The following is a 24,786-nucleotide window of genomic DNA, read 5'->3' on the forward strand; positions in this document are numbered from 1 at the left end:
TAACAACTCCTTTGGGTGCCTTTAGCGCATTTCAGGGGTGCCTTTAGTACTTCATGACTAACTAATCAGTAATTAATCATTACACTAACACTAACTAATTTAATTACCAAAGGGAAATTTGATATTAAAAAAGAATTTAGATAAGGGGTGACCCAAAATTACTTCAAATATCCTACTAAAATGGAAGAGTAGCCCATCGTTCATTTGGATGATACGGGGAGAGGCCATATCAGAGGTTCCGAGAGGTAAAAGAGTACATTTTAGCGCTGCTAAGTTCAGGTTCCGCTTAAAGCATTATAAATTCCAGTGTATCAAGGTTGGAAACCTTGCATCATCAGGCGCCCATTCGCTTTCACGGAGTTATTTAGACAAAAGAATTGAAAATGCAACACAATGTGAGCTTCCTAAACAAATGTGCAGTGCAGAACAAAAGCTTTTACAAGAGTGTCAAGACTCAAGAACCTCTCTATCAAAGCTGATAACTACCAGGTTTTAAGTAGATCATAAACGAGCACCGCGATTCTACTGCCCATGATTTACAGAGGCTGCCTAGTGCCTAAGAAAAACACACATGCTGAGTAGCATAATTTCATTTCATGAATGCACAAGGGAAATAAAAAGAAGAAGCATGTTCCTGGCATTAGATTAGTAAAAATGAGGATGTTGTTTTCTTTTTTATACAGATGAAACGAAAGATTAGGGATCTATTAAAGGTACGAATTGTACATGATCTATTAGACTGACTTAACAGTGCAAATTTCTGTTTCTAGTCCACATCAACTTATATCTTGTTTTCATTCATGATTCTCAGAATCAATAAGATCAGGAACAAAAATGAAACCAGAAGGAGAAGAAGCAGTTGCCGCAGGAACTGGTGGATTTCCTGTACAGTTGTACCCTATCTTGCCAGATGAGAATTTTCTGACCCACCAGCTAAAATTTCTTAATAAAATCAAATTTACTGCCAACACTTTTCCAGTTCCACGTGATATCCTTCTTACCTGCAGCACATAGAGGAGAAGAATTATTGAAGTACTTGACTTTTAAAGAAAGAACCAGAGATTGTTGTTGGCAGTACATATCCTCCAAGCTGATTTTGCATGTAAGGCGTGATTGAAACAACTTAGGTCCCTGAAGTTGAGACCACCATCAGAAGTATCATTGCATAGAAGACCAAGAAGTCGTGAACAAAGGAATTTCACCAAGAACAATGCAAAATATGACAAGGGGAGGTGTTGTCACAAGCAATTGCATGAAACTGAAAATTTTCTGCATTTTAGAAAGAATTTGGAATGACAAGCAAAGTACATGGTACTCAGCCAACCACTATTTATGGCAATTGATACCCGACAGACTAAAAATATCATCCAACAACTTAATGTACATAAATCATGGTTTATAATATTAAATGATGAGATTAGTCAAGAATGCTTTGTTCTAAAATTGAGCATGAACATATGTCACAGAATTTTGTAACTCTTAATCAGAAATGTATTTGTTGCTATATCAACATGCTGATTATTGGTAGCTGACAACTAAAAGAAGACTACCTGACAAATGATTCTGCAACTGTTTTAGCATCTGCGAGACAACTTTCTGGTCCCACTTCTTTGTTTTCACTCTGATCAAGATTTGGGATTTTTGGCCGGTATACTGGGGTGGGCAGGGAGTAAGGGTTGCCGGCAGCCACAAGAATAATGCTTGTTCATTTCTACAAACATCTGAACTGGCAACGAATTATAAATCATTTGGATCATGTAACTAGATTAATTTGTCACGCCAACTAGCACGACATACCCAAGACCAGCCACAAGAATAATGCTTGTTCATTTCTACAAACATCTGAACTGGCAACGAATTATAAATCATTTGGATCATGTAACTAGATTAATTTGTCACGCCAACTAGCACGACATACCCAAGACCCCTTCCCAAACAAAATTTCATTTACTCTAAACACTTTCCCATTCCAATTCTTCGCAAACACCTCCAGATAAATCTTGAAGACAAAGGTTCCACTTAGAAAAGAGATGGGTAAGAACTCAACCAATATTATGAAGAAGACGCTAAAAATAAATTATGATTATGCGCTACAAAATGAATTCGCTGTAGAGACAGTACGAAATGGTTTTTAAAGAATACTACTACCATCAAAACTCTATACCCTACCATTAGTGCTTCGGAAAGCCCTTCTCTAACTGCAGCATCAGTAAAGCCACCACCGGTAAAAGGTACTGCCGAGAACCAGTGCAAGAAGACATTCGCATCTCTCGTCCAGCCACTTCAAAGTCCAATTGAAGATTAAAAGACGCCATTAATTGTTAACCTTAAGCAAAGCTTCAAACAGTCAACAAACATGCTGAATGGTAAAGAATGATATCAATGCTCCTATTGTTTACCTAATAATCTTCGTAAACAAAAATGTGCATCTGCAAAAACACATATTGCATGGAATTCAGATTCAAATATTCAATGACATCCAAAATGCTGGCATATATCATCGAACGTGCAAATTATTATCGACCAAAATCATCAGCCTAAGAAATCAACTATTGAACCAGAGACAAAAACAACAATGTCGAAGTAGGCATAGAAGTACGTTTTAAAACATAAGTCCATAAGGTTTGCCTACCACAGTAAGATCCGTGAACAGTTAAAATGACCAAGGAGAGCTCTTGCAGCAGAAAGCTACTGTAATTCAAAATAATCATGCGTTACAGATTCGCTTAGAGGTTGGTAAAGCCACAAACCGGAACTGTATATGCTGTCTGATACACCGATTCTTAGCAACTGCAAGACACTAAAAACTTGTTTCGAAGATTGTGGCTGTTTGCAATCCAATCCTGAATGGAAGTAGCCTCCATTCCGGTCGGTGTCGTTGGCTGCATGATGCCCTCAGTTGGCTGATACTCATGTTCTCTTCGTTGACAAGAGACGATTTCTCTGGAACCAACAGATTCAACCTTCCCAACCAGCGAAGATGGACTGGTTGTTCTCTGCGGATTTTGAAACTTCCTCCTAACGGCTTGACACAGTATTTCATCCCTGTCCTGGGATATAACTTGACTACTTCCCGAATTACCAGCTTTAAACCTTCTAATGACATCTAGTTCGATTACCACCTTCGCTGCTGCTTTCTCAAACTTTTTAAATTTCCCACACTTATGACACACTTTATTCTCCATCTTTGAATCTTGTCGTTGCGTTCGTTCCGCAACTGTCTGCTTTAAATCAGAAATTTTGGTGTAACCCATTATGAACACGCCATAAACTAATCCATTTCATCAGTTCTAATTGATTATTATTATTGCCGAAAACAAAATCATCCAAATAAAAAAGAGAAGACGTACCTTCTTCATAAGAGACTGAACCATTTCCACTTGTGTAGAAGCATTGTCGAGTATCCATGTCAGCACCGCGCTTTCATTCTCATCTAATTCCTGATCACCAAAGGAACAACAAACAACACAATTAGGGTTTTGAAAATGAAGTAATGAAATACACACTTTCATTACTTCAATTTCAAAATTAAGAAACCACAATAATTTCGATTTTACCCATCTTAAATTCTTCACGATTCTGCGTTTTGAAATTTTGTGACGATAAACAGAAGGATCCCTAATACGTTAATAAAAAATACAGTGAATAATGCAAAATTTCTGAGGATGATAATCATCTTCCTTAGATAATTAGGTTCAGATTTAAGAACCCAAATTCTGTTACATTCCATCTTCATCGTGCCTTTTAATTTTTCCTCTTCCATGATTCAACTGCTGTAAAATTTTCTCTCAATTTCTCCGCCCGGTAAATCTAAACGAATTTACTTTACTGCCCCTATATGCGTACCACTATAGGTTTGCCCAATGCCTCGTCGGTTCTCTTCGACATCCACCGCGAGCCATTTTCCTGCGACTAATAGGGGGCACCAAACTGCTTGGGAGTGTACCAAGTCAAAGCCAACGATTGTTCTGTCTTATACATTTTGGTACACCCCACACAAATCGGTACCCCAGTTCGCAATCTTACATTTTCCCACCAGTAGAGTTCGATTCAAAATATTAGTATGACAAATCTATTATAGAAAAAGAACAATTTTGCTTTATAAAAAGTTGGTTTTTTTGGTTTTCTCTAAACCTAAAAGGGAAGGGCTTTTTGTTTTCATACAAATCAAATAATAATTTCATCCCTTGAAAGAAGAAGCAAGTCAGGCTTGCCTTGTAGTATGGTAGCTCAAACCGGATTTATCTGAAGATTTTGCCTTTTACTTAAACCAATAACCATGGCCAAATCCATTAACATCCTATTTTATTAGCAGCATACCAGAGCTTGAACCAAACAAAAATCCATTATGATTTAAGACGCTATAACAAGAAGAGTAAAGTCCTTGGACATTTATAGGCAACATCAAAAGAAAAATTTTATCAGAAAGAAGAGAGACCAGCTATATTTCTAAGCCTTTCATAAGAAACCCAGAATACAAACTGTCAAGGACCAAGCCTTGCCCATGTTGGGAAGAACCCTTTCCACAATGACATAACACCTTCAACTCTCACAGTCTTCACCAGACAATCATAAGAATTTTTATACATGATTTTATTAGCTTCATTCCCTGCAGCTTGATTCATCATTCTTGTTTTCACAACATCAGCTGGACAACTCAATGCAGTCGCTGCTAGGCCGGACATTGTCGACGCTAAGGTGTGAGCATATATGTTATCGTCACAAACCTGTTTTCCAATAACAAAACGTTTCGCATGATCTTAACACGCTAATTCCCCCATATTTACCAAAAATGCTCTCTGCACATTAGGGACAACCCCTCTCCAAAGGCCAATGACTCCTTCTGTTTTAACAATCTTGCTTAAAACATCAAAAATTCCAGTGTATCTAGGTTGGAGACCTTGCATCATCAGGCGCCCATCCGCTTGCATCCTTACTTTCACGAGATCAGCTGGGCTTGCCAAAACCTGATTCACAGAGGTATTCAGGCACAAACATTGAAAATGCAACAGAATGTGAGCTTCCTATACAAATGTACAATGCAGAACAAAAGCTTTTACAAGAGTGTCAAGACTCGAGAATCTCTACCTATCAAAGCCAATAACTATCAGGCTTTAAGTAGATCATAAACGAGCGCCGCGATTCTATTGCCCATGGCTTTCAGAGGCTGCCTAGTGCCTAAATAAAAAAACATACAAGCTAAGTAGCATAATTACATTTCATAAATGCACAAGGAAGTAGGAAACGAAGAAGAAGCCTGTCCCTGGCATTAGATTAGCCAAACTGTGGATGCTGTTTTTAGTACAGATGAAAAGAAAAATTAAGGACTTATAGAAGGTGAGAATACTAAAGAATGTGATTTTTCACAACTGATCTATAATAGCTGCAATTTAACACTAAAAAAAAGCAGCAGAAGGGATTCACCAACCTTCCTGGCCTGCGATGCAATGTCACAAGTAATGAAAGCAAGAAAACAGAATTAAGCCAGTTATATAAAGAACGACTATGAGGACATAAATGTTGTTTACTCTTGTATTAGAGAACATGTTATTTAGCAGGTTGATTTATACCAACACAATTGGTATAGTTCTTCCTAGAAGACTTTTACTGGATATGTGAGACGCATTCGCATAACCATACACGATCCTAAGAGTATCGCAAACACTAAGGGTATTACACTTATTTGATACACTGTTAAAAGGATTAGAACCTAACAATAGCTCATGAACAAGCCGTAGTAGTTTCTAACTACTGTTAAGTTTTCAATGATTATGCTTCATTCAAATCGAACAGCGTGGTTGGTATAGTGGTGGAGGTGGTTGTGGCGGCGTCACAAAGATAGTTTCTTTGAGAGTTGAACGAAGTTAAGACTTAGACCATCTCCAATGAGGAATTTGTACCCTTACAAAGTTGACAAAGACAGTCACTTAGTCATCACCCAAGGCAACATTTAATGTTAAATTGCAAAAATATAAAGTACAATGGCGTCATGTTTCGTTGGGTAGTTACAAAGGCAGGGTGCAGCGATTTCCAACACAACAACCACAGTTTCGGGTTTTAAATATTCTGATGTTTCAGGTAGAATATCTAATTGTACTTGCATATTATCACTAAAACCTATCTACTGTATTTTTTTTTCCTTTGAGCCTTCTGTTTTTCTATGAAGATCCATAGACAGTTATCAAGAGTGTTTAACTCCAACGTGTTTGAGAAAGACGAAGCCAGTAATATGCAAGGTTTGTGATCTTGTTTAAAGATTTTAATAAATTGGAGTCTCAGACATACAAGGAAGGAATAAAGCAGCATAAGCTCTCAAGCCCAGCGAAAGGCGAAAGCTCTTAGGCAGCAACTGCAAATGTTCTTGAGATAAAAGCCTTTGGATTATCATCATGGACTATATAAACGGTTTTTATAACAACATTAATTCCTAAACCTTCAAGCAATATTAATGCATCACCTCCTAAAATTAGCATGACTTACACAAAATAGTTTGATCTATCTATTGTTGTAACTAGTCAGAAATCTCGTGTAGAAAGCGCAGCTCATTGCACCTCGAAAGATGCTGCTTCTGCACAAACTTCAGATTTTCATCATCCTATTGTCTACAACAATAATATGATAGTCTTGTGTGCCTTAGATGAATGAATTATTTTAGGGACTCATTCATTCCTGAGTCCCAGATGGATGAATTTGAATTATTTTAGGGACTCATTCATTCCTGAGGCACAAAAATCAAGCCAAAGGAAGAGATGATCAAAGTTTTGATTACACCCAGTAATGCAGAAATCAAATATTGATTTCATCGCATTGTAAACCTGCAATTATTGATTCTAGCCTCATTCGATCCACTCTAATTCAACTAAAATTTCAACAATTTCCTACAAAATTTAACCAATCATTTCTAGAATTTCTAAAATGTGAGCTTCCTAAACAAATGCACAATGCATAACAAAAGCTTTTACCAGAGTGTCAAGACTGAAGAACCTCTACCTGTCAAAGCCAAATACTGCTAGGCTTTAAGTAGATAAAAAACGAGAGCCGCAATTCTATTGCCTATGGCTTTCAGAGGCTTCCTAGTGCCTAAGAAAAAACAGACATGCTGAGTAGCAACTACATTTCATGAATGCACAACATAAAGAAACACTAGGGGTTTATTATAAAGAAGCATGTTCCTGGCATTGGATAAGTAAAAATGAGGACACTGTTTTTTTTTTGTACAGATGAAACGAAAGACTAGGGGTTTATTAAAGGTAAGAATACTAACAAACATGATTTCTAGGAATCAACCATAACGCAATTTTTAACACTAAAAGCAGAATAAGGTATGCAGCAATCTTCCTGGCCTATGATGCAATATCACAAGTAACGGAAGCAAGAACAAACAAAATTCAGTATGTTATATAAAGACATGAATGTGTGGACATAAATGTTCTCACTAACCAACACAAACTATCAAATACAGCAACTACAAACTACCTATATTCCTTGTAGGATAGGGGTATAAATACCCTTAGCGTTTTCGATACTCCCAGGGTCGTGTATGGTTATGCGAATGCGTATTGCATATCTAGTAAAAGTCTTCTAAGTAGAACTGCACGAATTGTGTTTGGTACAAATCAACCTCCTGAAAACACACGGTTTCTAATGCAAGAAGATATTAGCAATGTAATGAAAGGATTATCATGAACGGCGAAGTGAATGTTGGTTCTCCCTGTTTGTATGAATTCTTCCTTCTCTTACTGTTCAAAAATTCTTCCAATTTCATCATCAGTATACTTATTTGACACTCTATTAGAGGAAAGCGCAAAAGACTAAAGGATTAGAACGTAATCACAGCTATCTATATCCTACTTGCTCATTATCTTTTCTCTTTCAGTGTTTTATTTTCTTCTCGACTCATGGCTCATAAATAATCAGTAGTTAAGTTTTTAATGATTAAGCTTTCATTTAAATCGAAGAGCATGTTCATTTCAACGGTGTGCCAATATCAATTGTTGGAGCCAAGCTACTTAGAACCTTGTCAAATTTTCAGATTGGTGGAAAGGTAAATTTCAGATTCTCAAGAACCTTGTCAAATTTTCAGTCCGTCAACATCCACTACTTAGAACAATGGAGCTAAGCTAAAAGTAAGCTCAATCAATGGAATTCCTGTACAGAGGTTCAACCAGTGTGGAAATGGTAGGTATTAAATGATTCTAACCTGATTTGATCCACCTTAACTGGACTAAAATTTCAACAATTTCCTAAAAATTCAACCAATCATTTCATAACAAAAGATTAAAACAACAGAAAATTGAATTTGAAAGAATCTTTTAAATTTTATTACCTGAGCAATGACACCGGAAATCCCACCAAGGAAAGCTTTTTTAGGTAAAGAAAGAGGAGAAGAATCATTTCCTCCAAACGTATTTCTAAGATCTTCATAACCAACAATCCGAATTGGAGTATAAAAAATATGACGGCACACAGAAGCAGATAACCCTCTGTACATACCCATTAAACCTTCATTTTTTACAATCTCTGATGCAACTTTGAATGCAGTTAGTGAAGAAGAACGATCTGTTTTTCCACCACCATGAGAATATAATTGGAGTCTTGTTTTTGTTATGTCTAATGGGAATGTTGATGTTTCTGCAATCACAGCCGATATTGAAGTTAAGAATAGCTTTTTCTTGTTCTTTTCTTCTTCATCTCCTTTCATGGCGGATTTGCAGAGAAATGAAAGTCATTCACCAACAGTCACGCTTTTCAATAAGTCATCCCGTATAATACAGACACAACTATTCGCGACTTATCAGTATTTTTTATTGGACTGCTAGTTTAGCTGTGGGACCCTTCTGCCGGTAAAGTGTTCTTACGTCGTTGCCAGATGTTGCCTCAAGTGCTGCTGCTATTTCCAAGAAATTAAGGTGTTCAAATCAACCCTAAACTCGCCGGCGTGTCTTTTTAGGTGTGCACCAGTCGTGTCTCGAGAGAAATGTGCACCGGTTGTGTATCAGGAAAAACTTTTCTTTTCTTGCAGATACTTGGAGCATTTTGATCGATTCAGTTAACTAGGACATTTTTTTTTTCTTAATGGTCTGCATGGAAGCAGCGAAAACAAAAAGAAAGAACAACTAATACAGCAGACAAATGGAAAATTAGGACAAGTTTTTAGTTTATCAAATATCATCACAGACAATTGCATGTAAATGGTTAGTCTGGGAAGGTGTTATATGAAATTTTCTCGAGCCGCGGTATCAAAAAAAATAAACAAGATTGGTATAGGGGCGGCAAGGAATGGTAGAGGGTCGGTAAGGGTGATAGCAATGTCCCTTTAATTGGTTAGGGGGTGTCCTATAGGGATTGTTAATTGATTAGATTACCCTTTTCACTTCAAAGGGACTAATTTATCCTTGTTTTCGTGGTTGAAAATACTGAATTGTCCTTCCCCATTATTAACCCAATTCAAACTGAAAATCAAAACAGTTTTTTTTTCAACTTTACTTCATCTTCTTCTCCTCCTCTCCACCACCATTAAAATTGATTTTTCATCGTCCTCTTCAATTAATCGGCAAGTTGAAGTTAGTTTATTGTGTTTAGTCTATTATGTTTGATTTAAGTTAGTTTTGTATGAAAAATTAGGGTTTTGGATCGAAATTGAAACTGGAAATTGAAACTTGCATGTGAGGTTCGGTTGCAAATAACCCACATACCAACCGTACCTGCAAATTTTGAAGAACATACGGTTGGTTCAACCCAAATACGAACCGTACCTTGAAAAAATTGAGAATTAGGTTTGGGTACGGTTCGTATCGAAACGTTAGTTACCAACCGTACCTGGGTCCGGTTGGTAACTTAAAGCACATTACCAACCGTATATTCTCCTGTATGTTTGAAGTTGTGTGTTCGGTTACAAAATTTTGTTGAATTACCAACCGAAGTTGGGTGCGGTTGGTATCTAAACATGTAATTACGAACCGTACTTTAGCCTACGGTTGGTATCGAAAATTCTCAACCAACCGTAACTGGTATTACGTTTGGGTTTTTCCCAAAATTGAAGAACATACGGTTGGTAACTGATACTTTTGCAACCGTAACCACTAGGTACGGTTGGTAATGAACTCAATTCCAACCGTATGTTCTTCTGAAAATTTTAAAAGTTTGATATTTTTACGTACTTTAGAGATTCACCCACCTCAAAATTGCCACTGAAATTACTCATTTTGGTTGAGTGAATCAAAATCTAGGGTTTCACAAATATCACATAATTTTTTTTTCTCTCCTCTAAACTTTTTTTTCTTATTTTCATAACTCTAAAAATCTGATTTTAGAGTTATGATAAGTGAAAATTAGTTATCACACTAATCTTGATTATCAAACACTAAACTTGATTATCAATCACTAATCTTGATTATTAATAATAAGGGTTAATTGGTCATTTCCATATTCTATTTGATAAGGGGCACTTGAATTACCATCTAATGACCCTTTTTGTCTTATTAGTTTTGCCGCCCCTCTACCATTCCTTGCCGCCCCTATACCAAAACTCAAAATAAATTATGTTGCATTCTTATCCTAGGTCGTCCATTAATATTGTCACTTAATATTTGGATATCATGATATAAGTCAACACCATAAATCAGAAATATAAACAATTTTTTTTAATAATCTGTTTGGATACAGAAGCATGAAATGCTTCTAAGAAAATAAATAGAAAAGTTAGTTAGGCAATGAGAAAAAGAATCCATAAGATTTAATGGTTATTTTCAAGATTTTTCAATAGCTGTCATTTTCTGGTTAGTAAAGTTTAAACTTTTCATGATTTTTATCCGTAACTTTTGATAGATCTCCTTTAATTACGAAAACTAAAATGATTGGGTTTATTAATGAAGCAGACAGAAATTGGGTTCTCGAGAGATGGATTTATCTTTACTAATAAACAATGCTAATAGTGTGGTTGAAGGAAAATCACTTCATTATTTTGCATTAATCATACCGAATATGAGATTTTCGTAGTAATAACAATAGTGATGATATGATCCGATAAGAATTCCAAAGGAGAAAGATAAACATATACAATTCAAAATATATCAGTTGATTTAGACATAAAAATCTCTAAATCATGGTTGATAAATATAAAATACAAGATCGGAGAAGGAGAGATTCGTTGGCCAGAAATTAATAATGGATGATAATCTCATAGTTAATAATGGATGATAAAGGGAAAGAGAAATAAAACAGAAAAGGAAGGAAAAAATTTTATTCTCAAAATCAACGAGAAGAAAATTCTCGAGAAGCAAGAAGATGAGTTTTTTTTGCTTCTCCCAAAAAAAAAAATTCTCCTTTTAAGTAACTTCCAGAAGTAGTTTGCACATCCAACCTTACTTTTGACTTCCAGAAGTATAAAAGCTACTTCTGGGACTGTATGCAAACAGACTACTAACATGTTTGGATGTCATTCAAGAAGTTGTTTTTTCACTTCTAGAAGTAGGAAAGTCAGAGGTTACTTTGGGTACACAATTTCATATTAACTTCCAGAAGAAAAAATGTTAACTTTATATTTTGCTTCCGACTTCTGCTTCTGGTATCCAAACAAGCTTACAAAAAAAAAATCTTTTCTTATAGAGGTCACTCGGAAACTGTGTAACGAAACTAACTTCTGATTTTTTTTTTGCTTCTAGCAGCCGAAAAGTAACTACCTAAGTGATATCCAAACATGACTATTTCAAAAAATATTTTTAAACTAATAGAGACAAGCAATCAATAAGTCAAGGGAAAAACAAAATTTATGTAGTGATATACACTATAAAGATGGCGTTAAGATGCAGAATTTTAGATCTAGAATATGGGATGAGAAGAGAAAAAATAATTGAGAGGGAAGATAAGTTTTATTTCATTGGCTATCAGAAACAATGTACAGGAGACATTACGTAAACTGTCATACGAGTTACGCACATGCCTGGACCTACAATTATTACGGCACAAGGTCACTAGATAAAGGCACTAGCAGGTTCTCCCCAAAACATAAAAACACTACCACTTTCATTACAAATACCCACTACTTCTCAAGATCTTTGACCTTAATGATAAGCTTGGAAAATTGATTTTCTATGAATTATTGTCCTCTCAGGTAGCATACTTGGTAGAAATATTCTCCCATACAACCAAAACTTGAGTTATACTTTAGTTGTTTTTCATATTAGCCTTGTTTCTGGTATCTTATATGGAGTGACCTCCATTTCCTTGTCCTTCGCATTCCTTTCTCAAGCTTAGTTTTTAACTTAGAAACATTAAAGGGAGAATGAACATTTGAACTTCGTGGTAGTTGCATCTTGTGAGCCATTTTTTCCATCTTAGATATTATCTAGTATGGCATAAAAAACTTAACTGCCAACTTCAAACTCCTTATCAACTGAAATGATGATTGTCTATATGGATGTAATCTCAAGTATACCCAATCTCCCATTTCAAAAGATCTTTCCTTGTGTTTTTTGTCTCCTTAAAACGCATCTTTGAATATCTGAGACATATCCTGTTTTTATTGCAAATATTCTTCAGCAGTAGCATTTATACCCTCATAAGGAGATTCTACTCAAACTGCAGAGGAGTATAGCCATAAAGTGCTTCAGAGTGAGCTTCGGAGTAGAATTGAACCACCATTCATCTAAATCCAACCAAGAGTCTCATTTAGCTGGTTTGAAACTTTTCATACAACTCAGATAGGTTTCCCAACATGCATTGATTAACCCTCTTAGTCCGAAAATCAATCTGGGGATTATATGATGTACTCATGTGTAGTGCAGTTCTCAACTTTCTGAAAAGAGCTTGCTAGAAATTTCTAAGGAATACATTTTTGATCCATATCTGATACGATACTCTTGGCTAATCCATGCAACTTGAAAATGGTGTCCATGAATACCTTGGCAACTAACATTATAGAGTAATAATGGATAAAGACTAATAAATGGTTGTACTTAATGAACCTACCCACCACAACAAATATCACTTCTTTTCCTTATGACTTGGGTAGACCAGTGATAAAGTATGTTTTTATATGTTGACATGCTTTTTCATGGATATGCAATGGTTGTAACATACTTGTTAGCAAGGATGGTTCTCCCTTGTGCTGTTGGAAAATGCCATATTCTTGTAAAAACTTAGAAAATCGAGGATTCATCCTTAACCGATGAAAATATTATTAAACCTTCTGGTAGCTTACTTGTATACCAGAGTGTCTTTCTAAAGATGAAGAATGTATGACATCGAAATCTAATGATTCCCTACTCATAAGTGTACCCTGAAATAACCTTATCTTGTGCTAGAAAATTTAGAATCAACTAATGATATAGTTTATCCCCTTTATATATAACTCTCTTGTACTTCTTCCATCCATGTAGGTTGAATCACTGACACCCCATGACAATATGAAGAATCTTCCACATGGATTCTGGGGAGAGCATTTCTACCTTGTTGTCAGTTCCTCTCTTATATCTCACCTCATAGTTGTACTCTAGCAACTTGGATAATCATTTTTTTTTGCAACATAATGTGAATCCTTTGCTCCATGAAATACTTAATTCTTTGATGATATGTGAAGATAATGAAATTATTACCCATCATGTATGACCTCCATTTAGTGACAACCATCACCACACTCTTCAACTCCTTTTCATAAATTATTCTCTCTTGCATGAGCACAACATCAACTTTAGTGTCACAAGTATCGGTAGCTAATTCAAAAGGCTTATTGAAGTCGGGAAGAGTAAGTACTGGTGTAATATTCATGGCATTCTTGAAGATCTCAAAGGATTCTTATGCTGAAGGACTCCATGGAAGATATTCTTTTTCAAAAAATCAGTAAGAGGTTTGTATATAGTCTATACTTCTGGATAAAGTTCCTATAATATCCAATAAGCCCCAAAAATCCTCGTAAGTCTTTCAAGGTGGTTGGTGTTAACCATTTTTCATGCATTCTAACCTTGGCTAGGTCAGTCGCAACTTCCTTACCAGAAATTGATGTGACATAAATAGTCAATTTGTATTTGTCCAGATGAACACTTACTTAACTTAGCAAAGTGTTGCTTCATAATTTTGAAAGTGAGTTTCAAATGTTGAATATATGTCTCCTCATCTGGACTGTACACCAAGATATAATCAAAAAAATACCAGAATAACTTCCTCAAGTATGGTTTGAACACATCATTCATCAAGGCTTGGAATCTGGTTGGTGCACTGGTCAACCCAAATGGCATGACTAAGAATTCATAGTGACCATGATGTGTTCCGAAAGAAATTTTATGAGTATCTGGAGGATGCACTCTAATTTGATGGTAACCAGCTCTTAAATCAACCTTGGAGAAGATTTTAACACAACTTAGCTCATTCATCAACTCATCTAGCACTTGAATGAGATATTTATCCTTGATGGTAAGCTCATTCATTTTTCTGTAGTCCACACACAACCTCCAACTTCCATCCTTCTTCTTTACTAACAATAGAGGAGAAGAAAAGGGGGTTGTGACTAGGCTTGATTACTTCACTTCTAAAAAATTCATGTATCAGTTTTTCCACAATTTCCTTTTGAATATAAGGTACTCTATATGGCCTTTGGTTTGGTGGTGATGTCAAGGGTTTGAGGGAATGCGATGATCATATTACCTAAATGAGAAACGGGGTGTATTCTTATAAAATTGGTTGGAACTCCTCTAAGAGTTATTTTGGTAGGAATTTGATCTGTAGTAGGGCTAGATGATATTGAGTTTAGATATTCCATAATTCCAATGTTATTCTTTTTGAAGTATCTCTGGAAAGCAACACTAGGCATCATATATACACTAGTTGACTCAGTATTCTGAAATAAGTCGATCTTCTTACCCTTCATGCAAAAAGTAATCTTTATTTGTTTAAAATCAAATTGTACTGGACTTAATCTCTTTCATCTAATCTGATAAGGTGAAGGTACCAAGTACACCACCTACTTTTTTGTTCGGCAACCTGTATGCACAAAACCTAATACTATTGCAAGTAGACCAACGTAATAATCCTTGACAATTTGTGTATAGAGTTTATATCTTATGTCTTCTAAATTAGCATGTATATGTACCAGGAGTATTCCATGAAACTGACTGTTAAGAAGAGTACTTCGACGATCTCGAAAACCAATATCCAAGATTAATCTAGGCGTATCCAAATAATCCAATCAGAAATCTGCCAAGTAATAAATTTGAATTCTATAAGAAACGAGTATGATAATTGATCACAATTATATGGACGTATTTCTATTAAGATTAAATACGTACTACTTGCATAAATCTGATTATAAAGATAAATAATATAATGTGGAAAAGGAAAAACACAAGACACCAGAAGTTTTGTAAACGATAAAACCGCAACTGTAGAAAAATCTCAGGACCTGGTCCAGATTTCAACACCAAATTGTACTAAGCCGCTACAGACACTAGCCTACTATCAGACTTCGGGGCGGAATGCAGTTGAGATTGAATCTACCTTCCAAGTGATTTAGTTACAGTCACGACCCTTACGTCTCTTGAACCTTGCAAGGTTCTACACAATTGATTACCTTGGTTGACATCCTAAGAGTTGATTTAACCTAAGTGAAGAATTTTGATACCAATCTGCCTCTAACATATAAGCCTATTTGATTTCTCTTTAGATCAAAGATCAAGGCTTGAAAATGTAGCAAACCTCAAATTTGGGACACTTACACTCACTTAGATGAAAGGCATGGATATTTTAAAACCTCTTAAGAACAATATCGACATATCAATTAAGACTAGTTGTCAGATATTTATCTTGAGGAATCACAAAGTCTGAGAAAAAGAGAACTTTATGATTTCTATTTATCTTGCCTGAAAGAGATTACGAGAACCTCGATAAAATAAAAGCAATACCAGGATACACGAATTGTCGAGGTGAAGATAGTCGGACATGGCTTCACGAATCCCCAAATCGAAGTCTTTCAGTCATAAACCTAATTATGTTTATTAGAGGAAACCCAGGTTCATAGAGGACGACTCTAGCTATCAACTAGGATACAAAGATGAAGCTTCATCTCAGGCCATGGCGCATCTTTGAACATGCGCCATGCTAACGATACAGGGTGTCACATAAAGGCTAAAATTATAAAATCATAATTTTGAGTATTACTGACCTAACTTTAAACGAATATAGGAAATTCGTATTTTATGATTTAGACATGAAAGCTCATGTCCCGATGATCTCTGACTGAGTGTGCAGCCTCTCCAGAGCATGCATGAATATGCGATTATTAGAGTCTCTTAGCTGAACTTTCAATACTCTGCATATTTCATCATTTATACTGAACAATTCCAGTGCACATTTCCGTGTAGAATCGAGAATGATTGGACGACTCCTCGATGGATTGACCACTAGTATAAAGAAAAAACGTCTTCAGGATGTCGCAAAGATCCCTAACTACACAAAACAAATGTTCAGAACGAGTATGATGTTTCCACTATCGCATACCTCAATTCTCGAATAAATATAATTCTCCTGGACATATTGTCTGCTAGTATAGAGCCGTCAATTAATTATTTCTAGTACAATATTCATCAATTGAATTCCTAGAAAATATTCTATTTTTTACTATAATATTTTATTACTTCAATTCATGGCTTTTCCCAGCAGAATTCTATGTATTAGTAATATATATTCACTTTCGGGCATATGGGACACCACCGAGTAAGCCCCGAGAAAATGTTGCGAGTGTACTTAGCAATAATGCACGAATGAGGACCCCAAAAATATGGACGAATGAGGATATATGGAAACATGTGCAAAATAGAAAAGGAAAATAAAAAGAAAAGAAAAAAGATGCACGGACCCGGTGATGCCGCGGTCATGGTTGGTCCCACGCCTCCTTATTTTTTCTTATTTTATTTAACAACTCTTGAAACTCCCACATTCGTGCAAACTCTTAGTTTTCCATATTTCTTCAAATATTGCTCAAATCTCCTAAAAGCCTACAAATCAAATGCTCCCACGACCGTCAAGGCTTTTCACCGATAAATATTAAAATATATTTATTTTAATATTCTGAAAATATTGGACGTGTGAGCAAATTCTTACTCGCGCATTCATGCAAAAATTGAAAGTTTCAGTCAAGATCAAACTCTTCTAAAAATACAAAATATTACATAAACGTCCAAAAAAAACAACCAAAAGTTCTCCGAAATGGACGATCATCGACATGGTGGCCCGTGCACCAACATGGACGAACATGTACGGTCCCGGTTGCTTAATCCATATTTTGGATACTCCTCAGTGAATGTTGTTTCCACCAGTTGGACAATCTTCCATACACCGTCTAGCCAGTCTCTTCACCACCAATAGCTGGTCCTCATATCCATTGGTTCGTCGTCTCTCTACCTTTAAACTAACAGACCTTCGTCTCTTGGATTCATGACTTCTCAAAATTAGAGTATCATATTGATAATTATCATATTGATCTAGCTATCAGTATTTTATTAATACGTTATGTTCAGTCATGCTACCAACATTTTGTTGCTCGACTGTCCAATAAAGAAGCATGACATTAGACGGATATCCACTTGGCCGACTATCCAATACTTACTAATATTTTAATTCTTACTTTGTCATACGATAAATCATGACATGGTAGATCAAGAGTGAGTATTCTACATGATTCAATATCATAATAGGTCATGATCCAACAATCTTATTAGACCGACGTTCATCAACTCAAAACATCCGAGTATCATTGCTACCTCAGCTAACACAATTATATGTCACAATTAATCATACTCGACATATGTGCTTGCTGTACCAACAAACACTTTATGCTCAATGCATCGATAAATCACAAAGAATACCACATTCGACAGTTATGCACTCATCAAGGCTAAGACTCATGATCTAGCCAAGCCAACAATTGACTAATTAAAGACACGTCTGTCGTGCATACTCCACATATATGAGACATCAATTGTGTCACATGGGGGATATTCATGAATGAAAATATGGGGGTCTAACAACCACACCCAACAATTCATTTGGAAATCTGAGAAGACTTACTCCAATACACTGAGAATTAACTAGACAGTCAGATTCAATCTAGAATAAAGTATATCAAAGAGTTTAATATCTCTAACTCATAATCCAATCCGCGATACGCAAATAGAAATCTGCGAGGCCGATTGAATATAAGAGGAATTACTTGAACGGTACCAAAGACCAATGTTCAAGTGTCAATCAATGTAAAACAACAACCAAAGGTTGGATATTCTAATTGATTGATCTTAATGCACAACCTGTGATATTTCAATTATATAACAAAATATAATGCCGAAAAGAAATAACACAGACACCATAATTTTGTTAACGAGGAAACCGCAAATGCAGAAAACCCTCGGGACCTAGTCCAGTTTGAATACCACACTGTATTAAGACGCTACATAAACTAGCCTACTATCAATTAACTTCGGACTGGACTATAGATGAACCTTAATCAATCTCACACTGACTCAAGGTACAGTTGCGATCCTTACGTCTCTGATTCGAGCATGATACTACACACTTGATTCCCTTAGCTGATCTCACCCACAACTAAGAGTTGCTACGACCCAAAGTCGAAGACTTGATAAACAAATCTGTCTCACACAGAAAAGTCTATAAGATTGAATAAATCTGTCTCCCACAGAAATACCCAAGAGTTTTTGTTCCGTCTTTTGATAAATCAAGGTGAATATGAACCAATTGATAACCCGAACTTATATTCCCGAAGAACACCCTATTATTATCAATCACCTCATACTAAACTTAATCGACTAGTGAAGCAAGTTATTTTGGAATCACAAACGATGAGACGAAGTTTGTTTGTGATTACTTTTTTATCTTGCCTATCGGAGATATAAAATCTCGAGCCAATTATTTCAATTGCACTCAACACGATAAAATAACAACATCAGATCACTCAACTACAAAGATAATAGTTGGATATAGCTTCACAATCCCAATGAAGTCTTCAAGTCGTTAACCTACAGGGTCTCGAGAAGAAACCTAATGTTAAAGGAGAATTCACTCTATTTATTCAACTAGAAAACACACAAAAGGTGTGGGGATTAGTCTTCCTAGTTGCTAGAGTTCTCCTTTATATAGTTTTCAAATCAGGGTTTGCAATCTAAGTTACCGTGGTAACAAAGCATTCAATAATCACCGTTAGATGAAAAACCTGATTCAACCAAGCTAATATCTTTCAACCGTTAGATCGGACTTAGCTTGTTACACACAAATGAAATGTACCCTCATTTAGGTTTATGTAACCGTACCTAAACGTGTAGACCATGTTGGTTCACAAATAATTCACCAAGGTTAGCCATATGATTACTCTCATATAAACCTTATTCATCTTAACCATAACTAGTTCAAATGGCTCAAATGAAACTAGTTAAAGAGTTGTTCAATTGTTTAGAAAACACAATTGAAATCAAATCGGCTTGATTCACTTGAATCAATCATGAAAATTATAGCCACGGTTTGCAAAGATTGTATTCCTTATGATTTAAATGTTTAAGTCCATGAACTGACCGACTTGTCAAAGTAACCAGCTTAAGTATGCGTACGGGTATGTGTACTTAGGCAACCTGATTTGAGTTTGTTAAGTTTCCAAACTCAGCAGAAATTTTCGGTTCGAAAACTTCCGCCAGTGTGCGTACGGGTACGCATACTTAAGGTGACCAGATAAGAGTTTTGCCAAAACCAAACTCAGCAGAAATTCTCGGTTCGAGAACTTCCGCCAGTATGCGTACGGGTACGCATACTTAACCTGTTTCCTTCGCCAATTTCGTATACACACATATGATACTCTTGGATCCCGGTTTATGGATTTATACACTAATGTGCGAACACACTGTATATGCTTATATTCAAAGATGGTTATATCATCAAATATTTATTTCAATCATTGAAACATTCTTTTATAATGAAAATACCCGTTTTTACACACTAATAGCATCAAAGCAATTTTCAATATATTGAAATAATCATTATCGAAGCATTCCAAGCCTACATCAAATGATTGTATCACACTAACCATGTAAGATGTTACTCGGAAATTTTCTCATGATATAATATGAACTTGGTTGAAGCGAAAGCTTACCAACACATATTTTGAGAAATATGTAAGCGAGATATACTCATCTAGAAATCTCAAATGTGTATAGAGAAAACTATATTGTAATACGACTTATGTATCAATATATAATATAGTAGAAATAGACTTTCTAAGTGATAGATGAGTTCAAGTCTCCAGATACCTTTTTTTCGAAGAAGTTCCACAAGCGCCCCTTAGTAGTTCTTCGTCTTCAATAGATGAACGTCGAGATATCTAAGTTCAACTACATTATTTATGTCCTAGTCCGGGACATCTACAAATGGGATAGAAATCAAGACTTATAGTTTTGATCACTAACATTGACAACCATTCTTGAGATAACAACGCATGCGAGTTTGACCGAGCAATGCTCTAACAATCTCCCCCTTTGTCAATTTTAGTGACAAAACTATCAATACATATGGATTAAAAAATAAATAAAAATATAGCTTCACATCCACATGCTTGATCTCCTTGGCATCTTCAACGCGACTCGAAATCTTCGTCACTTCCAAGTACTCCATGATCCTAAAGGTTGTAAGTTCAGAATCACAGTTGTTGAAGATCCGTATCTATAACAATGAGAAAACAAAATGCTCTCAGTCATTGTTATACAGTGTCATAGTATTATTACACAACATCAAAGTTCAATTGTGTCACAACTTTGACAATAATACTATGGTGATATTCATCACTCCCCCTTAGTCAATACTTTATCTCAGCATGAAAACCGCTCCATCTTACCTAATGATACGTAAACCATATGTATTTGTAGTATCACACTACACATTAATTCTCCCCCCTTTTGTCAATATAAATTGGCAAAGGTACGAAAACTAGTGGAATCCTCATGAAATTTTCACGAAGATACTTCATGATAAAAGAGAATATTCTACCAACTTATTAGATGCCATCATAAAGCCGAAGCTAAATGCATTCATCAAGGAGTTAATAAAGATACAAGATAACCTCTAATATTCCACAGCCGCACTCCCCAAAAAGATTTGGCAATCAAGCACAAGTTCAAAAGAACTCTCACCCATAAAAATGTCATCCCCGAATGAACAACAAAGGTGACCTTACTTTCACAATAAAAGAAGGATATATTTAGACAACCAAATCACATGAAAACATGAATGTGTATCCAAAATATTCAATTGAATTAACCATATGAGAACCCATGATTAATCCAACCGAATAGCACAACTAAATTAATCATAAGAGAACCCATAATTAATTTAATCGAAATAAACAACTAAACTAACCACAAGAAAGTGATCAATTCAACTGGTCATGCTCGACATTAGAGAACTTACGGAGCAACAACTTAATTGACCACACGAGTATGATCAATTTAATTGGTCATGCTCAAACATAAGAAAACTTACGGAGCAACATAGTGTATGCACAAAATATGGATAAGAGATCGACCAAATACTGGGAATAGACAAGGATTCATCCTACTTTCCATCACTATTTGCACAATGACATACAATAGGCTTAATCCTTGTGAAAAAAAAGTTTTATCCTTTCTTCCATCAAAATATGACATAAAAGGCTTTAACTTTTGTAATGTCAAAAATTCATTCTATCTTTTATCAAAACATTCATATCGACATAATAGAGATAACTTTTGAACAAGTATGGGACAATCACAGGTTCACGGACGTAAACAACATATCCCATAACAATTTTCAATATATCAAATCATAAAGATTTAAATTGCAATACTCATCTTCCAAAATACTTAAAATTTAAATAAATAAATCTAAAAACATGAAGTTGAAAATCGTTGGACATAGCTATGTGTACTCACAATAATGGCTATTCCAAACCCTAGTTACTCTTCTAAGAATATAAAAAAAAAAAAGATTTACTAGACATTGTGACCTCTGAAAAATTCTTTATCGTCCCCGAACTCCTTGTCGTCGACAGCCATGGGAACATAAGGTTCATAGAGAAAAGAGTCAATTCCAACAAACCTTCTAGGCTGAAGATGTCGAACCAGGGCCTTCTGAATTTCAAGAGTTCTCATTACTAAAGCCTTTATTTGTTTAATCTCCTTCCTTGTTTTCTTCAACTCTTCAAGAACATCAGAAAACTTTTGAGAATTTGAAGGAACAACTTTAAGCTTCCTTACATTCCTTCTCTTTCATTTCAAGGTTGGAGGCAATGGAAATTTTTTCTTCTTCCTTCATGATTGATGGCTTAAAAACCATATTAACATATTTTCCATCAGAACAAACGATGCTTGGAGTCTCCATACGTATATGGGTTTGTGAGAGGAAATCACAATATAAACTCAACAAGCAGTCTTAAGATGAAAAGAGTTTCTGAGAAGGAAAAGGGAATGTAGGGTTACAGAACCTTTTATTCACACAGGTTCACGCACGCACAATTCGCTACCCTAAAGAGAGCAGAATTGTCGAAAATAACCCTCTTTTATTGAATACACATGGATGTCTCTTACAATATCAACTGAAGAGAACGAATTCCAAAACACACAACAACTCCAAGAAAAAAAGAAAAAAATCTTTTAAGCCTGAGGTGTGCAAAATCTTGTCTCTTTCAATCAGGTACATGAGACAAGGTACAAAAGCAACACAATTAAGTTGTTCTGTGATGAACAACAATTTGTTAACCGTAACTCTTATGAGAGGAATTCATGGAACCCTGTCTATCAAAGTGTGTAGACCAAACTCCCTTTTCTAATGGTCTTGACCTATCTTTGGAAACCAACTTTTTTGAAGAAGATAAAATCTTACATATCTCAGCGGTTTTTTGAATAAGTTTGAGCTTGTTTGCTAGGCGATTTGCTTCATTGAAATCTCTTGACATGTCTCATCTTGTGTTTATACTTGAAACACTTTGAGAGTTCATGACCCTTGAGTGAACAATAAGAGCATGTCAAAGGATAAGCAGATCCATGATAGGTGTAGAATACACCTCGATTTACTATCTATTGGTTATGCTTTCTTTGTTATTTTTCTTGCAAATTACGCATTTTACGCGTGTTTTGAGTTCCATAGGTACTTTGGAGTCATGCAGAAGAAAAAAGAAGAAATCACCCAATTTGAGCAAAAAGGTCAAAATTGTGATTTGGGTAAACACTATATGGAGCCCAGTCAAGGTTAAGGGGCATCTCTCTTTTGGAAGAATAATTAAAGGCATCCATCTGTGATTAAGGGGTAGTCATCCAGGGTATCCCTTATCATTTATCAGAGGGTGTAATTATCATTGGGTGTAAGTATCCGTCCAACCCTAAATTGAGAACTATCTCCTCTCAATCATTATTTTCTCTCAATCATTATTTACATCTGAAAGAAAGACGAGAAAAGAGAGGTGAGAAAAGCAGCCGCTGCTGCTATTAATTCCAAGAAATTGAGAGACGGATTGAAGGCACCGTTGAAGAATTAAAATAGAAGAATCTCAGAAATGGTTGTTGCTTCTGATGTTATATGTGAAGGAGGATGTTAGGTTTGATTTTCAAAGAAGATGGGTAAATTCGATCCGAGTTTGTGTTGATTTTAGCAGAGGAAGAATGGGTTTTTGAGATTCAGATGGTAAAGATGAATTGAATAAAGCAGAGAAATAACAGGAATTGGTTTTGAGAAATTAAAAAGAAGAAATGGGTCTGGTGATTCTGTAAGTTTGAATGAACTGCAGATGAGTTCGATTTGTGGTTATCCTGAACTCAAGTTGTTGATGTTGATTATGGGTTTGCTGTTGAACTCAGTAATGGAAGGGGTTGAATCTGGAAGAGGTAGCTCAAGAAATCGGGGAAGTGAAAATGGGTTTGTCATGAGCAAGATATCAGAGATAAAGGAGATGTTGCAGCTGTTGCTTAAAGCATCAGGGAGAAGATGGTAGCTGCTGGTGCTGTAATTGAGAAGAAATCAGAGATGATAGAAGACAAATTGATGAGCTTCAATGGGTCTTTGCGGTTGTGTCAGGATGTAGCTGAGTTGGGTAATCTTCTAATTGCGAGAAAGGTTTGATTTAAGAAGTCAGAGATGTCGATGTTTGTTGCTCCTGTGATTTGTGAAGCAGCTGAAGAACATATTAAGTGCCTGAAACTGCCTATATGTATGTTAGGAAAATCTACAGGTTCTGCAATGAAAAGACTAAATTAAAAGGCCTGAATTTGGCCGGGAAAACACCCTGAAACAGATGAAACTATGTCCAAGTAATTTCTCAGTGAGTCGACACAGTGACTCGTTAAACCTAACTCGGTGGTTCAGCCGACTCAGCCCGACTAAGATAGCTGATTTGAGCTGACTGACTCCTTCCATGGACCTAATTGACAAACAGGTTAACTATATTGACCGCTGAGAGTAACGACGCTGTAGCAGAATATCCTTTGCCAGCAACAGAATCTCATGTGACCGACAACATTATTCCGGTGCCGTTTCAAGACAAGTTTCGGTGATCCCGAGAATTTTTCAGGCTATCCAAAATAGCAGAATTTTGTGTGAATATCTCTCATGGATGTGAAGACTTAGATTTGGGAATTGGATGAAAACTTGGAAATTTTGGAGAAGTGGACTTGAAATTGGAATTAGGCTCAAATTGGGAAAATAGTGTTATTTTGAGAAAGGGATTCTTTTCCAACAAGGATTGGAGAGCATTGAAGCCTATAAATAAAAGAGTTC

General features: G+C 35.8%; 1 long non-coding RNA gene, 1 other non-coding gene and 1 pseudogene across 5 annotated transcripts; all 3 read right to left on the reverse strand.

The window, feature by feature from the left end:
- Positions 1-624: 624 nt before the first annotated feature.
- On the reverse strand, positions 625-3,709 carry LOC113317786. 4 transcript variants are annotated; one of them, XR_003344009.1, is made up of 5 exons: positions 3,558-3,709; positions 3,351-3,440; positions 2,751-3,221; positions 1,551-2,429; positions 625-1,001 (listed from the first exon to the last, which is right to left on the reverse strand). It is a non-coding gene; the product is annotated as an uncharacterized LOC113317786 (long non-coding RNA). The 4 variants fall into 4 exon arrangements; XR_003344008.1 differs by having other exon boundaries at positions 2,633-3,221; XR_003344010.1 differs by having other exon boundaries at positions 1,551-2,281; positions 2,400-3,221.
- A 617-nt stretch (positions 3,710-4,326) lies between these two features.
- Positions 4,327-8,750, reverse strand: LOC113319631 (annotated as a pseudogene).
- On the reverse strand, positions 6,272-6,396 carry LOC113319881. The gene has a single exon (XR_003345857.1). It is a non-coding gene; the product is annotated as a small nucleolar RNA SNORD14 (small nucleolar RNA).
- Positions 8,751-24,786: the final 16,036 nt, after the last annotated feature.

This window comes from Papaver somniferum, chromosome 10, assembly GCF_003573695.1.
Source record: "Papaver somniferum cultivar HN1 chromosome 10, ASM357369v1, whole genome shotgun sequence".
Taxonomy (NCBI): Eukaryota; Viridiplantae; Streptophyta; class Magnoliopsida; order Ranunculales; family Papaveraceae; genus Papaver; species Papaver somniferum.